We start from the raw sequence: 14716 nt of genomic DNA on the forward strand, positions 1-14716 counted from the left end.
TGGCTCTGTTTGGACAACTGTTGAACGCAAAAGGAAAAGACATGCCTGGATGGAATCGAACCTGTAACCTTGCTGTTACCAGCCAGACGCACTAACCAATTGCACCACAGCCAGGCTAGCAGTGACCTAACTCTACATGGCTATCTGGGGCTCTGTTGACTCTGTTTGGACAACTGTTGAACGCAAAAGGAAAAGACATGCCTGGATGGAATCGAACCTGTAACCTTGCTGTTACTAGCCAGACGCACTAACCAATTGCACCACAGCCAGGCTAGCTGTGACCTAACTCTACATGGCTATCTGGGGCTCTGTTGGCTCTGTTTGGACAACTGTTGAACGCAAAAGGAAAAGACATGCCTGGATGGAATTGAACCTGTAACCTTGCTGTTACCAGCCAGACACACTAACCAATTGCACCACAGCCAGCCTAGCATTTAGCACTGTGAAACCATCCTCTGCTAGGCATGATTTCATTTTTGCACCTCACTCTATCGCATGGTCCAATCACAAAGCCCTGCACCCAGCATGTGTCTCATATGACTGTCTACAAGTAAGATTTAGGTTAGCAGTCTATTTAGTGTGTGTTTGGTGGTATGGTGGTGAGCATAGCTGTCTTCCATGTGGTTGGCCTGGGTTTGATCCCTGGACATGTCATGAATGTGAGTATGGTTTGAAATACTACAGATCTCTGGGGAGAGAGAGAGAGAGAGAGAGGGAGAGAGGGAGAGAGGGAGAGAGGGAGAGAGGGAGGAGGAGGAAGAAGAGGAGGAGGAGGAGGAGCTGGCTGGCTGTGCTATTCATTTTAGGCATCTAGAGGGATAGAAACCCTTACAAACCTGAAACAGTAAAATTTCGGTTGGAGACACGAAATTCGTCATTACGGGAGTGAAATTTCGATTACGAAGGCATCTAGAGGGATAGAAACCTTTGCAAACTTTAAAATACTAAATTTCGTAATCGTAATTACGAAAATTTGCGTAATTTGCGAAAATTACGAAATTTCGATTACTGCTAAAATCGTAATTGTAGTAATTTCGCGAAATTTCGGAAATTCGTAATTAGGTCATTACGCTCATCCCTACTCATGGCTACTTATACTGGGGACACCTATAGATTTGGCTACCTATGCTGGGGGTACCTATTTTAGGGGAACTGCTGTCAGATTATCTGCATTTTTGTGGAACCGCTGTTAACAGATTAAGTGTATTTTGAGGAACAGCTGCCAGATTATGTGTATGTTAGGGGAACGGCTGCTACCAGATTACGTGTATTTTGGGGAACTGCTGCCGGATTGTGTATGTTTGGGGGACCACTGCTGCCAGATTACATGTATTTTGGGTGTTACGTGTATTTTGGGTGATCCACTGCCAGGTTTTGCGTATTTTGGGGAGCTGCTTCCAGATTATGTGTATGTTAGGGGAACTGCTGCTGCCACATCGTATATTTTGGGGGAACCACTGCCATATTATCTGTATTTTGGAGGAACTTCTACCAGATTACATGTCTTTTTGGTTAAATGCATGTCATGTATTTTTGGACCCACCCATGACCACGCCCACATTATTCTTGATCATGCCCATTTTTAACGTGGCACAGGGTTTTTTGGGGTGAGTCCACTAGTGTTGGGCGAACATCTAGATGTTCGGGTTCGGGCCGAACAGGCCGAACATGGCCGCGATGTTCGGGTGTTCGACCCGAACTCCGAACATAATGGAAGTCAATGGGGACCCGAACTTTTGTGCTTTGTAAAGCCTCCTTACATGCTACATACCCCAAATTTACAGGGTATGTGCACCTTGGGAGTGGGTACAAGAGGAAAAAATTTTTTAGCAAAAAGAGCTTATAGTTTTTGAGAAAATTGATTGTAAAGTTTCAAAGGAAAAATTGTCTTTTAAATGCTGAAAATGTCATGTTTCTTTGCACAGGTAACATGGTTTTTACCGCCAGGCAGTCATAAATGTAATAAAGATAAGAGGTTCAATAAACAGGGACCGGTAACGCTAACCCAGCAGCAGCAGCAGCACACGTGATGGAACAGGAGGAGGCGCAGGAGGAGAAGGCCACGCTTTTTGAGACACAACAACCCAGGCCTTGCATGAGGACAAGAAGCGTGCGGATAGCATGCTTTTTACCGCCATGCAGTCATAAATGTAATAAAGATAAGAGGTTCAATAAACAGGGACCGGTAACGCTAACCCAGCAGCAGCAGCAGCACACGTGATGGAACAGGAGGAGGCGCAGGAGGAGAAGGCCACGCTTTTTGAGACACAACAACCCAGGCCTTGCATGAGGACAAGAAGCGTGCGGATATAGCAGCAATGCTTTTTGCCGCCATGCAGTCATAAATGTAATAAAGAGAAGAGGTTCCATAAACAGGGACCGGTAACGCTAACCCAGCAGCAGCACAGAGCACACGTGATGGAACAGGAGGAGGCGCAGGAGGAGAAGGCCACGCTTTGAGACACAACAACCCAGGCCTTGCATGAGGACAAAAAGCGTGTGGATATAGCAATGCTTTTTGCCGCCATGCAGTCATAAATGTAATACAGATGAGAGGTTCAATAAACAGGGACTGGAAACGCTAACCCAGCAGCAGCACACATGATGGAACAGGAGGAGGCGCAGGAGGAGAAGGCCACGCTTTTTGAGACGCAACCCAGGCCTTGCATGAGGACAAAAAGCGTGCGGATATAGCAATGCTTTTTGCCGCCATGCAGTCATAAATGTAATACAGATGAGAGGTTCAATAAACAGGGACTGGAAATGCTAACCCAGCAGCAGCAGACGTGATGGAACAGGAGCAGGCGCAGGAGGAGAAGGCCAAGCTTTTTGAGACACAACAACACAGGCCTTGCATGAGGACAAAAAGCGTGCGGATATAGCAATGCTTTTTGCCGCCATGCAGTCATAAGTGTAATACAGATGAGAGGTTCAATAAACAGGGACCGGAAACGCTAAACCATCCCAGATGTTCATTGGTCATGTTACTTGGTTGGGGTCCTGGAGTGTTGCGTAGTCGTTTCCAATCCAGGATTGATTCATTTTAATTTGAGTCAGACGGTCTGCATTTTCTGTGGAGAGGCGGATACGCCGATCTGTGACGATGCCTCCGGCAGCACTGAAACAGCGTTCCGACATAACGCTGGCTGCCGGGCAAGCCAGCACCTCTATTGCGTACATTGCCAGTTCGTGCCAGGTGTCTAGCTTCGATACCCAATAGTTGAAGGGTGCAGATGGATTGTTAGACACAGCTACGTCATCTGACATGTAGTCCTTGACCATCTTCTCCAGGCGATCGGTGTTGGAGGTGGATCTGCACGCTTGCTGTTCAGTGGGCTGCTGCTGCATGGGTGTCAGAAAATTTTCCCACTCCAAGGACACTGCCGATACCATTCCCTTTTGGGTACTAGCTGCGGCTTGCGTTGTTTGCTGCCCTCCTGGTCGTCCTGGGTTTGCGGAAGTCAGTCTGTCTGCGTACAACTGGCTAGAGGAGGGGGAGGATGTCAATCTCCTCTCTAAAGTCTCCACAAGGGCCTGCTGGTATTCTTCCATTTTGACCTGTCTGACTCTTTCTTCAAGCAGTTTTGGAACATTGTGTTTGTACCGTGGATCCAGAAGGGTATAAACCCAGTAATTGGTGTTGTCCAGAATGCGCACAATGCGTGGGTCACGTTCAATGCAGTCTAGCATGAATTGAGCCATGTGTGCCAGAGTCCTACCAGAATCCTCATCATCCTCTTGTGAGCGTTGTGATAGTTGTTGTGATGCATCATAGTCGTCACCTTCCTCCTGGTCTGCTTCTGCTGACCATTCGCGTTGAATTGTGGAAGTCCAACGTGCACCGCTCTGGCCCTCGTCAGTGGTGGCATGAAACTCCTGCTCCAACTCCAGCTGTTCCTCCTCCTCTTCTTCGTCATAGCTGCTGGGGCCAGCGTTCCCTGAGGCGGATGGCCTGATGTTGGTACCATCACGCTGATCGTTTTCTCCTTCAGATTCCCCCAGTTGCATCATGACAGCTGTTTCCTTGATTTTTAACATCGACCTCTTCAGTAAACACAGCAGTGGTATGGTAATGCTGACTGAAGAGTTGTCACTGCTCACAAGCAACGTGGATTGCTCAAAATTTTGGAGGACTTGGCAGAGGTCCAACATGTTGGCCCAATCGGATCCACAGAAGCTTGGCAGCTGGCCGGATGCGCCTCGGTACTGCGCCGTCATGTACTGGACCACTGCACTCTTCTGCTCGCAAAAGCGGGCTAGCATGTGCAGCGTAGAATTCCAGCGCGTAGGGACATCACACAGCAAGCGATGGTGGGGGAGATTGAAGCGCTCCTGCATCTTGGCGAGTGCCCCCGAAGCAGTACTGGAAGTTCTACAATGTTTGGCCACTCGACGCACCTTCAACAGAAGATCGGCCACGCCTGGGTATGTCCTCAGGAACCGCTGAACTACTAGGTTCATCACGTGCGCCAGGCAAGGGATGTGTGTCAGCTTAGCCAACCTTAAAGCACGAATGAGATTACTCCCATTATCACACACAACCATGCCCGGTTTCAGGTCCAGCGGTGCCAGCCACAAATCCGTCTGTTCCTTTATTCCCTTCCAAATTTCCTCCCCTGTGTGCTGCTTATCCCCAAGGCAGATTAGCTTCAGCAACGCTTGCTGACGCATGCCAACAGCTGTGCTGCACTGCTTCCACGATCCTACTGCTGCTGGGTTAGCGTTTCCGGATGAGGTACAGCTTTGAGATGCGTTGGAGGAGAAGGAGTCAGAGAGGTAGGTGCTGCTGTTATCCAGTGTGAGGGACGGCGGTGCAGCTGTTTGTGGCGTGGGCAACACCCGTGCCGTAGCAGGTGAGGAATCGCTGCCAGGCTCCACAAGGTTCATCCAGTGCGCGGTAAGGGAGATGTATCGACCCTGGCCGAACGCACTCGTCCAGGTGTCAGTGGTGAGGTGAACCTTGCAGGCAACGGCATTCTTCAAGCTTCGGGTTATTTTGCTGACCACGTGCTCATGCAACCCAGGCACTGCAGAGCGTGCAAAGTGGTAGCGGCTGGGAACCACGTAACGTGGGATGGCCACTGACATCATGCCCTTGAAGCTGTTTGTCTCCACCAATCGATATGGCAGCATTTCGCAGGCCAGAAGCTTGGCTATGCTGGCTGTTACTGCCACGGCCCGGGGGTCATTTGCTGGCAATTTCCTCTTGCGCTCAAACATCTCCGACACAGACAACTGAACCGTAGCGCTGCACACGGAAGGGCTGTTGGTTGTTGTGTTTGAAGAACACTGGGAGACCTCAAGAGCACTACTCCGGAAAGTGACAGTGTCAGCGTCGTCTGATGTTTGTGAATGTTGTGAACCACGCAATGGCTGGGCTACTGCTGCTGCTGAGGCGGGTCTGGTGAACCCAAGGGAGGCAGTGTTGTTTCTGGTACCCTGTCCTGACGCGTTTGCCCAAAGAGTGGGATGTTTGGATAGCATGTGACGGCTCATGCTGGTGGTGGAGAGGTTGTTAATACTTTTCCCCCTGCTCAGGCGGGTCTTGCACACCTTGCAAATCGCCATGGTAACATCCTCAGTGCAGTCTTCAAAGAAAGCCCAGACTTTGGAGCACCTGCCTCCTTGCTGGCGATTTCTGTTTGCTCCTCTTTTGCCTCTCACTTGAACTTCCACGCTTGTGGTGCCTGAAATTGCGCGCCGCCTACCTTGTGGCACAAGGCGAGCTCGTGCAGCAGTGGGTTCTTCAACAGACTCATCTGTGCTGCTGCTACGACGGCGATGTTCTCGTTCACAAACAAAATCTGGGTCTCTGTCCACATTGTCCATACCCTCCTCTTCCATCTCCTCAAACTCGTCATATGTCATTGTGGGCCGCCGCCGTGGAGTAGAGCTCCCCACAACAACCTCTGCGCAGCACACTCCAACGTCGTCTTCCAGATCTTGTCGGCCGACCTCCTGCAATTGCAACCCCTCCTGCCCAAATTGCTCTGGGATTTGGGTTTCCGAGTCCTCTTCGGACTCGCCTTGTATTTCAGTGCGCGGTGCATTTCCCACAGTTAACGGTTGTGAATCCAGGCACAACATTTCTGGCTGTTCCTCCATTGACCTTTGAAAGGTGGAAGTTTGTTGGGCTGGGAATAGCTCCTGCGAATACCCCATTGTGTCCTGAGGTAATTCATCGGACTGGTTATCTGGCAGTTGTGTGCGTGGTGTCGCTGCCGGTTGTGTCAGCTTTGTGCCCACTGGCTCCTTGTAACTGGCTGAGGACTCGGACCTCGTGCGTGATGTGCTGGTGCTGCTTAACCCACTGCTGGACGCTTGAGAGGTCATCCAAGTAATTATCTGGTCCTGTTCTTTTGGATTTGTGAGGGTTGTTGTCCTGGACAACATGGGCGGTATTGAGTGGGTTTTCTTGGGTGCTCCCCTGTGGCCTGTACATGAACCGTCAGGGGAAACACCTCTTCCCTTGCCCCTCCCTCTTTCACCGGATTTCTTCCTCATTTCACTTATCCTTACAGTACACGCTGACTGGCAGCAGTACAGTGGCAGTACAGAAATGCTATACAGTACCACTATTCCCAGCAGCGACACAGAGCACAATGCTATACAGTGACGGGTGAGCGGTGTACCACTATTCCCAGCAGCGACACAGTGCACAATGCTATACAGTGGCGGGTGAGCGGTGTACCACTATTCCCAGCAGACACAGAACAGTACACAGAATGCTATATAGTGTGGCTGAACGAGCGGTGTACCACTATTCCCAGCAGACACAGAACAGTACACAGAATGCTATATAGTGTGGCTGAACGAGCGGTGTACTACTGTTCCCAGCAGACACAGAACAGTACACAGAATGCTATATAGTGTGGCTGAACGAGCGGTGTACTACTGTTCCCAGCAGACACAGAACAGTACACAGAATGCTATATAGTGTGGCTGAACGAGCGGTGTACTACTGTTCCCAGCAGACACAGAACAGTACACAGAATGCTATATAGTGTGGCTGAACGAGCGGTGTACCACTATTCCCAGCAGACACAGAACAGTACACAGAATGCTATATAGTGTGGCTGAACGAGCGGTGTACCACTATTCCCAGCAGACACAGAACAGTACACAGAATGCTATATAGTGTGGCTGAACGAGCGGTGTACTACTGTTCCCAGCAGACACAGAACAGTACACAGAATGCTATATAGTGTGGCTGAACGAGCGGTGTACTACTGTTCCCAGCAGACACAGAACAGTACACAGAATGCTATATAGTGTGGCTGAACGAGCGGTGTACCACTGTTCCCAGCAGACACAGAACAGTACACAGAATGCTATATAGTGTGGCTGAACGAGCGGTGTACTACTGTTCCCAGCAGACACAGAACAGTACACAGAATGCTATATAGTGTGGCTGAACGAGCGGTGTACTACTGTTCCCAGCAGACACAGAACAGTACACAGAATGCTATATAGTGTGGCTGAACGAGCGGTGTACTACTGTTCCCAGCAGACACAGAACAGTACACAGAATGCTATATAGTGTGGCTGAACGAGCGGTGTACCACTATTCCCAGCAGACACAGAACAGTACACAGAATGCTATATAGTGTGGCTGAACGAGCGGTGTACTACTGTTCCCAGCAGACACAGAACAGTACACAGAATGCTATATAGTGTGGCTGAACGAGCGGTGTACCACTATTCCCAGCAGACACAGAACAGTACACAGAATGCTATATAGTGTGGCTGAACGAGCGGTGTACTACTGTTCCCAGCAGACACAGAACAGTACACAGAATGCTATATAGTGTGGCTGAACGAGCGGTGTACCACTATTCCCAGCAGACACAGAACAGTACACAGAATGCTATATAGTGTGGCTGAACGAGCGGTGTACTACTGTTCCCAGCAGACACAGAACAGTACACAGAATGCTATATAGTGTGGCTGAACGAGCGGTGTACCACTATTCCCAGCAGACACAGAACAGTACACAGAATGCTATATAGTGTGGCTGAACGAGCGGTGTACTACTGTTCCCAGCAGACACAGAACAGTACACAGAATGCTATATAGTGTGGCTGAACGAGCGGTGTACCACTATTCCCAGCAGACACAGAACAGTACACAGAATGCTATATAGTGTGGCTGAACGAGCGGTGTACTACTGTTCCCAGCAGACACAGAACAGTACACAGAATGCTATATAGTGTGGCTGAACGAGCGGTGTACTACTGTTCCCAGCAGACACAGAACAGTACACAGAATGCTATATAGTGTGGCTGAACGAGCGGTGTACCACTATTCCCAGCAGACACAGAACAGTACACAGAATGCTATATAGTGTGGCTGAACGAGCGGTGTACTACTGTTCCCAGCAGACACAGAACAGTACACAGAATGCTATATAGTGTGGCTGAACGAGCGGTGTACTACTGTTCCCAGCAGACACAGAACAGTACACAGAATGCTATATAGTGTGGCTGAGCGAGGTACACAGTGGCAGTAAACAATGCTATATATAGTGTGGCTGAGCGAGCGGTGTACTACTGTTCCCAGCTGCGACACACAATGACTGGGGGGGACCCTGGCTAGCGTGGCTGGAGCGCGAACTACACTGCCTGCCTACCCAAAGCTAAACCCACAGACAAATGGCGGAGATATGACGTGGTTCGGGTATTTATTTACCCGAACCACGTGACCGTTCGGCCAATCAGAGCGCGTTCGGGTCCGAACCACGTGACCCGTTCGGCCAATCACAGCGCTAGCCGAACGTTCGGGGAACGTTCGGCCATGCGCTCTTAGTTCGGCCATGTGGCCGAATGGTTTGGCCGAGCACCGTCAGGTGTTCGGCCGAACTCGAACATCACCCGAACAGGGTGATGTTCTGCAGAACCCGAACAGTGGCGAACACTGTTCGCCCAACACTAGAGTCCACTCACCACTTTTCCCAGGACTAGACCCCTGTATAATTCCTATTTCAGATGTCTGTCTATCTACCTAGATTAGATCACATGGACATGAAGGGTGGAGTTCTGACATCAATCTCCCAGCATCTTTTGCACCTATGGTTTGGAAAGAAAAAAAATGCCACGGGCCCAATTTCACACTGGGGGCGGGGATTTTAAGACCATATGTGGAATACGGACACTGGGGGTGAGAAAATCACACTTTATTATGTGTGGGTTCATATACTGTATTTTGGCAACTTAGGTTTAAAGCAAACTGTAATTTTTAATTCAGTTACTCTTTAAAGCAGACCTGAACTACTTTCATGGAAGCAGACATAGGGTTAACATCCTATGTTACAAATCAGCTGCTCTCATGAGGACTGCTGAGATTCCTGAGCTGACGCAGCTGAGAGATCAAATTACACTTGTGGTTAGTGACAGATGAGGGGGAAGTAGACAGGCTAAACTCTCTAAATACATACAGGGTGAATTTCTCTCTGTTTTCCTTCTGTCCTGTGCAAGAGTTCAGGTTTTTTTCCACTAGCTGCAATCCACTAGAGTGGATTGCAGCCGTTTTGCCGATCGCTTAAGCACCACAATAACATGTACATTTTCCAGTACTGCAAACGCCGGCCAGCACTATTTTTGTTGCGATCACGCTCTGCTCCCAACGGCTAAATGCTGCAATTGTAAGTAAGAAAAGCAGCTGGCTATCAAGCATTGCTAATGGAAAGGGCCCTCAGGTCCACTATAAGCAGCAACCAGGGGCGTAACAATAGACCCTGCAAGGGATGCAGCCGCAGAGGGCCCAGAGGCCACAGGGGGCCCCATTCTGAGAGACTGATAACTAAGGGCAAGGAGAGAAAGAACTTTCTGCTCTCTGCACAATTGTTCTAATGACTGCAACTGCTCTGCCACTGATAACGAATCATAAAAAGTTTTGCAGACAAAGATGTGTAGACAGTCGCTATGCAGCGTTCAACAGGGTCTTGTGTACAGCACTGTTCTACCCCCAGTCTTTCTACCCCATACTTTGGTGGGAGGGGGCCCCATCCAAAGTTTTGCAGGGGGGCCGCCCAGTGATTTCTAGTTACGCCCCTGGCAGCAACACAAATGTATTTTATCTGTTATTGTTTTATTTTTTTTGGTTTTTCTATCATGCTTCCTGTCTATACAGTGCACTATGGCGATCCTATACAAATATATACAGCAAGCTGTGTGCGAGGGGGTCAATAGCTTCTCTGCAAAGTGATGCAGAACGAAACCTGAAGAACACTTCTGACCCTGAACAATAGCTCCTCTGTCATATTGGTTAATATGCACTCAATTCCATTACTCGTATAAGTATGGTTATCCCGTAGAATTCTTCTCAATTAAGTCAAGTCTCTCACATGCAGCTGCTGTATTGTTATTGAGTAGAAAATGAAATGGGTATATGGTCAATTAAATAAATGGCTTGAGGGCATTGAATGAAAAGTACATTTTCTAAGATGCTCTGCTGGTGCGGTAAAATGTGTAAGTTATTCAAAGAATCCTATTCTTTGACAAGCATCAGGGTTTTTAATCAATGGTTCTTTAAGGTGAAGGGAATGAGAGGAGAGCTGAACTAATATTGTAAAAGTCTCATGGATTTTCTGAGTGCTAGGTAAATAGAACTAGAAGCATTTATTTTTATCAAGCACCTGCACAAACCCTATGCAGCATTGGCCATACAAAGACTTGAGCTTGGGCCTGCACAACTCGAACAAACAAATTAAAGCGATACGCCAGTTAATGAGATTTTTATATACTGACTTGGAAAAAAAATTGGTGCATTTACAGTAGAGATGTGAGCAAACAGTTCGCCCACGAATCTCTATGTGGCCGTACTACTTCCGGGTCGCTATGACCCGTAGTAGTACAGCTGCGCTGGGCCGTAGGTGCGTGTCTTTGATCACGCGCCTGTTGCCGGGCACTCTCTGTGCATGAGCGTGACATCACTCATTACGTCACGCACATGCGCAGAAAGTGCCCAGCAACAGGCACGTGATCAAGGACGCGCACCACCGGCCCAGCGCAGCTGTACTACTTCGGGTCATAGCGACCCGGAAGTAGTACAGGGTGAGGGGTTCGCCAACATCTCTAATTTACAGCTCATTTAAAAAAAGTGTCTTATGCCTCCTGAGAAATGATGAATGAAAACCAAATGTCCAGCATATCACACTTCAACCAGCAAAGCAAGTGTGAAAGGAAATCAAGAGGAACTTTACTGAATATACATTACTTAAAGGGGCACTATGGCGAAAAATTTTAAAATTTAAAATATGTGCAAACATAGACGAATAAGAAGTATGTTTTTTTCCAGAGTAAAATGAGCCATAAATCACTTTTCTCCTATGTTGCTGTCACGTAGGCCTAGTGCACACCAAAAACCGCTAGCAGATCCGCAAAATGCTAGCAGATTTTGAAACGCTTTTTCTTATTTTTCTGCAGCGTTTTAGCTAGCGTTTTGCGGTTTTGTGTAGCGGTTTTGGTATAGTAGATTTCATGTATTGTTACAGTAAAGCTGTTACTGAACAGCTACTGTAACAAAAAACGCCTGGCAAACCGCTCTGAAGTGCCGTTTTTCAGAGCGGTTTGCGTTTTTCCTATACTTAACATTGAGGCAGAAACGCATCCGCAATCCAAAATCTGAAGCAGCCCGGGAGTATGCGTTTCTGCAAAACGCCTCCCGCTCTGGTGTGCACCAGCCCATTGAAATACATTACCCTAGCGGATCCGCACCCGCAAGCAGATCGCAAACCGCAGCGGAAACGCTCCGGTGTGCACTAGGCCTTACAGTAGGTAGTAGAAATCTGACAGAAGTGTCAGGTTTTGTACTAGTCCATCTCTTCATAGGGGATTCTCAGTAAGGCTTTTTATTCTTTATAAAGATATTCCCTAAAAAGCATTTAAACAATGATGCTGGACAGCTTCCCTGCTCCCTACACAGTTTTTGGCAGTTGGACAGAGCAACTGTCATTCACTAAGTGCTTTTGAAAATAAATAAATCCCTGAGAATCCCCTATAAAGAGATGAACTAGTCCAAAACCTGTCGCTTCTGTCAGATTTCTGCTACTTACTGTAAGTAACAGCAACATAGGAGAAAAGTAATTTATGGCTCATTTTACGCTGGAAAAAAAGTACTTCTTATATGTATATGTTTACACTAGTGTTAGGCGAACACCTAGATGTTCGGGTTCGCGAACGTTCGCCGAACATCGCCGCGATGTTCGGGTGTTCGCGCCAAACTCCGAACATAATGGAAGTCAATGGGGACCCGAACTTTCGTGCTTTGTAAAGCTTCCTTACATGCTACATACCCCAGATTTGCAGGGTATGTGCACCTTGGGAGTGGGTACAAGAGGAAAAAAAATATTTGAAAAAGAGCTTATAGTTTTTTAGAAAATTGATTGTAAAGTTTCAAAGGAAAAATTGTCTTTTAAATGTGGAAAATGTCATGTTTCTTTGCACAGGTAACATGCTTTTTGTCGCCATGCAGTCATAAATGTAATACAGAGAAGAGGTTCCAGGAAAAGGGACCGGTAACGCTAACCCAGCACAAGCAGCAGAACACGTGATGGAACAGGAGGAGGCGCAGGAGGAGAAGGCCACGCTTTTTGAGACACAACATCCCACGCCTTGGATGAGGACAAATAGCGTGCGGATATAGCAATGCTTTTTGCCGCCATGCAGTCATAAATGTAATAAAGATGAGAGGTTCAATAAACAGGGACTGGCAATGCTAACCCAGCAGCAGCAGCACACGTGATGGAACAGGAGGAGACGCAGGAGGAGAAGGCCACGCTTTTTGAGACGCAACCCAGGCCTTGCATGAGGACAAAAAGCGTGCGGATATAGCAATGCTTGTTGCCGCCATGCAGTCATAAATGTAATAAAGATGAGAGGTTCAATAAACAGGGACTGGAAACGCTAACCCAGCAGCAGCACATGTGATGGAACAGGAGGAGGCGCAGGAGCAGAAGGCCACGCTTTTTGAGACACAACATCCCAGGCCTTGCATGAGGACAAATAGCGTGCGGATATAGCAATGCTTTTTGCCGCCATGCAGTCATAAATGTAATAAAGATGAGAGGTTCAATAAACAGGGACCGGCAACGCTAACCCAGCAGCAGCAGCAGCAGCAGCACACGTGATGGAACAGGAGGAGGCGCAGGAGGAGAAGGCCACGCTTTTTGAGACACAACATCCCAGGCCTTGCGTGTGGACAAATAGCGTGCGGATATAGCAATGCTTTTTGCCGCCATGCAGTCATAAATGTAATAAAGATGAGAGGTTCAATAAACAGGGACCGGCAACGCTAACCCAGCAGCATATAGTGTGCTATATAGTGTGGCTGAGCGAGCAGTGTACTACTGTTCCCAGCAGACACAGAGTGGCAGTAAACACAATGCTATATAGTGTGACTGAGCGAGGTACACAGAGTGGCAGTAAACACAATGCTATATAGTGTGGCTGAGCGAGCAGTGTACTACTGTTCCCAGCAGACACTGAGTGGCAGTAAACACAATGCTATATAGTGTGGCTGAGCGAGGTACACAGAGTGGCAGTAAACACAATGCTATATAGTGTGGCTGAGCGAGCAGGGTACTACTGTTCCCAGCAGACACAGAGTGGCAGTAAACACAATGCTATATAGTGTGGCTGAGCGAGGTACACAGAGTGGCAGTAAACACAATGCTATATAGTGTGGCTGAGCGAGCAGTGTACTACTGTTCCCAGCAGACACTGAGTGGCAGTAAACACAATGCTATATAGTGTGGCTGAGCGAGGTACAGAGTGGCAGTAAACACAATGCTATATAGTGTGGCTGAGCGAGCAGTGTACTACTGTTCCCAGCAGACACAGAGTGGCAGTAAACACAATGCTATATAGTGTGACTGAGCGAGGTACACAGAGTGGCAGTAAACACAATGCTATATAGTGTGGCTGAGCGAGCAGTGTACTACTGTTCCCAGCAGACACTGAGTGGCAGTAAACACAATGCTATATAGTGTGGCTGAGCGAGGTACACAGAGTGGCAGTAAACACAATGCTATATAGTGTGGCTGAGCGAGCAGGGTACTACTGTTCCCAGCAGACACAGAGTGGCAGTAAACACAATGCTATATAGTGTGGCTGAGCGAGGTACACAGAGTGGCAGTAAACACAATGCTATATAGTGTGGCTGAGCGAGCAGTGTACTACTGTTCCCAGCAGACACTGAGTGGCAGTAAACACAATGCTATATAGTGTGGCTGAGCGAGGTACACAGAGTGGCAGTAAACACAATGCTATATAGTGTGGCTGAGCGAGCGGTGTACTACTGTTCCCAGCAGTGACACACAATGACTGGGGGCACCCTGGCTAGCGTGGCTGGAGCGCGAACTACCCTGCCTGCCTACCCAAAGCTAAACCCACAGACAAATGGCGGAGATATGACGTGGTTCGGGTATTTATTTACCCGAACCACGTGACAGTTCGGCCAATCAGAGCGCGTTCGGGTCCGAACCACGTGACCCGTTCGGCCAATCACAGCGCTAGCCGAACATTCGGGGAACGTTCGGCCATGCGCTCTTAGTTCGGCCATGTGGCCGAACGGTTTGGCCGAGCACCATCAGGTGTTCGGCCGAACTCGAACATCACCCGAACAGGGTGATGTTCTGCAGAACCCGAACAGTGGCGAACACTGTTCGCCCAACACTAGTTTACACATATTTTAAATTTTACAATTTTTCGCCATAGTG

The sequence above is a fragment of the Hyperolius riggenbachi genome, chromosome 1 (genome assembly GCF_040937935.1).
Source record: "Hyperolius riggenbachi isolate aHypRig1 chromosome 1, aHypRig1.pri, whole genome shotgun sequence".
Lineage (NCBI taxonomy): Eukaryota > Metazoa > Chordata > Amphibia > Anura > Hyperoliidae > Hyperolius > Hyperolius riggenbachi.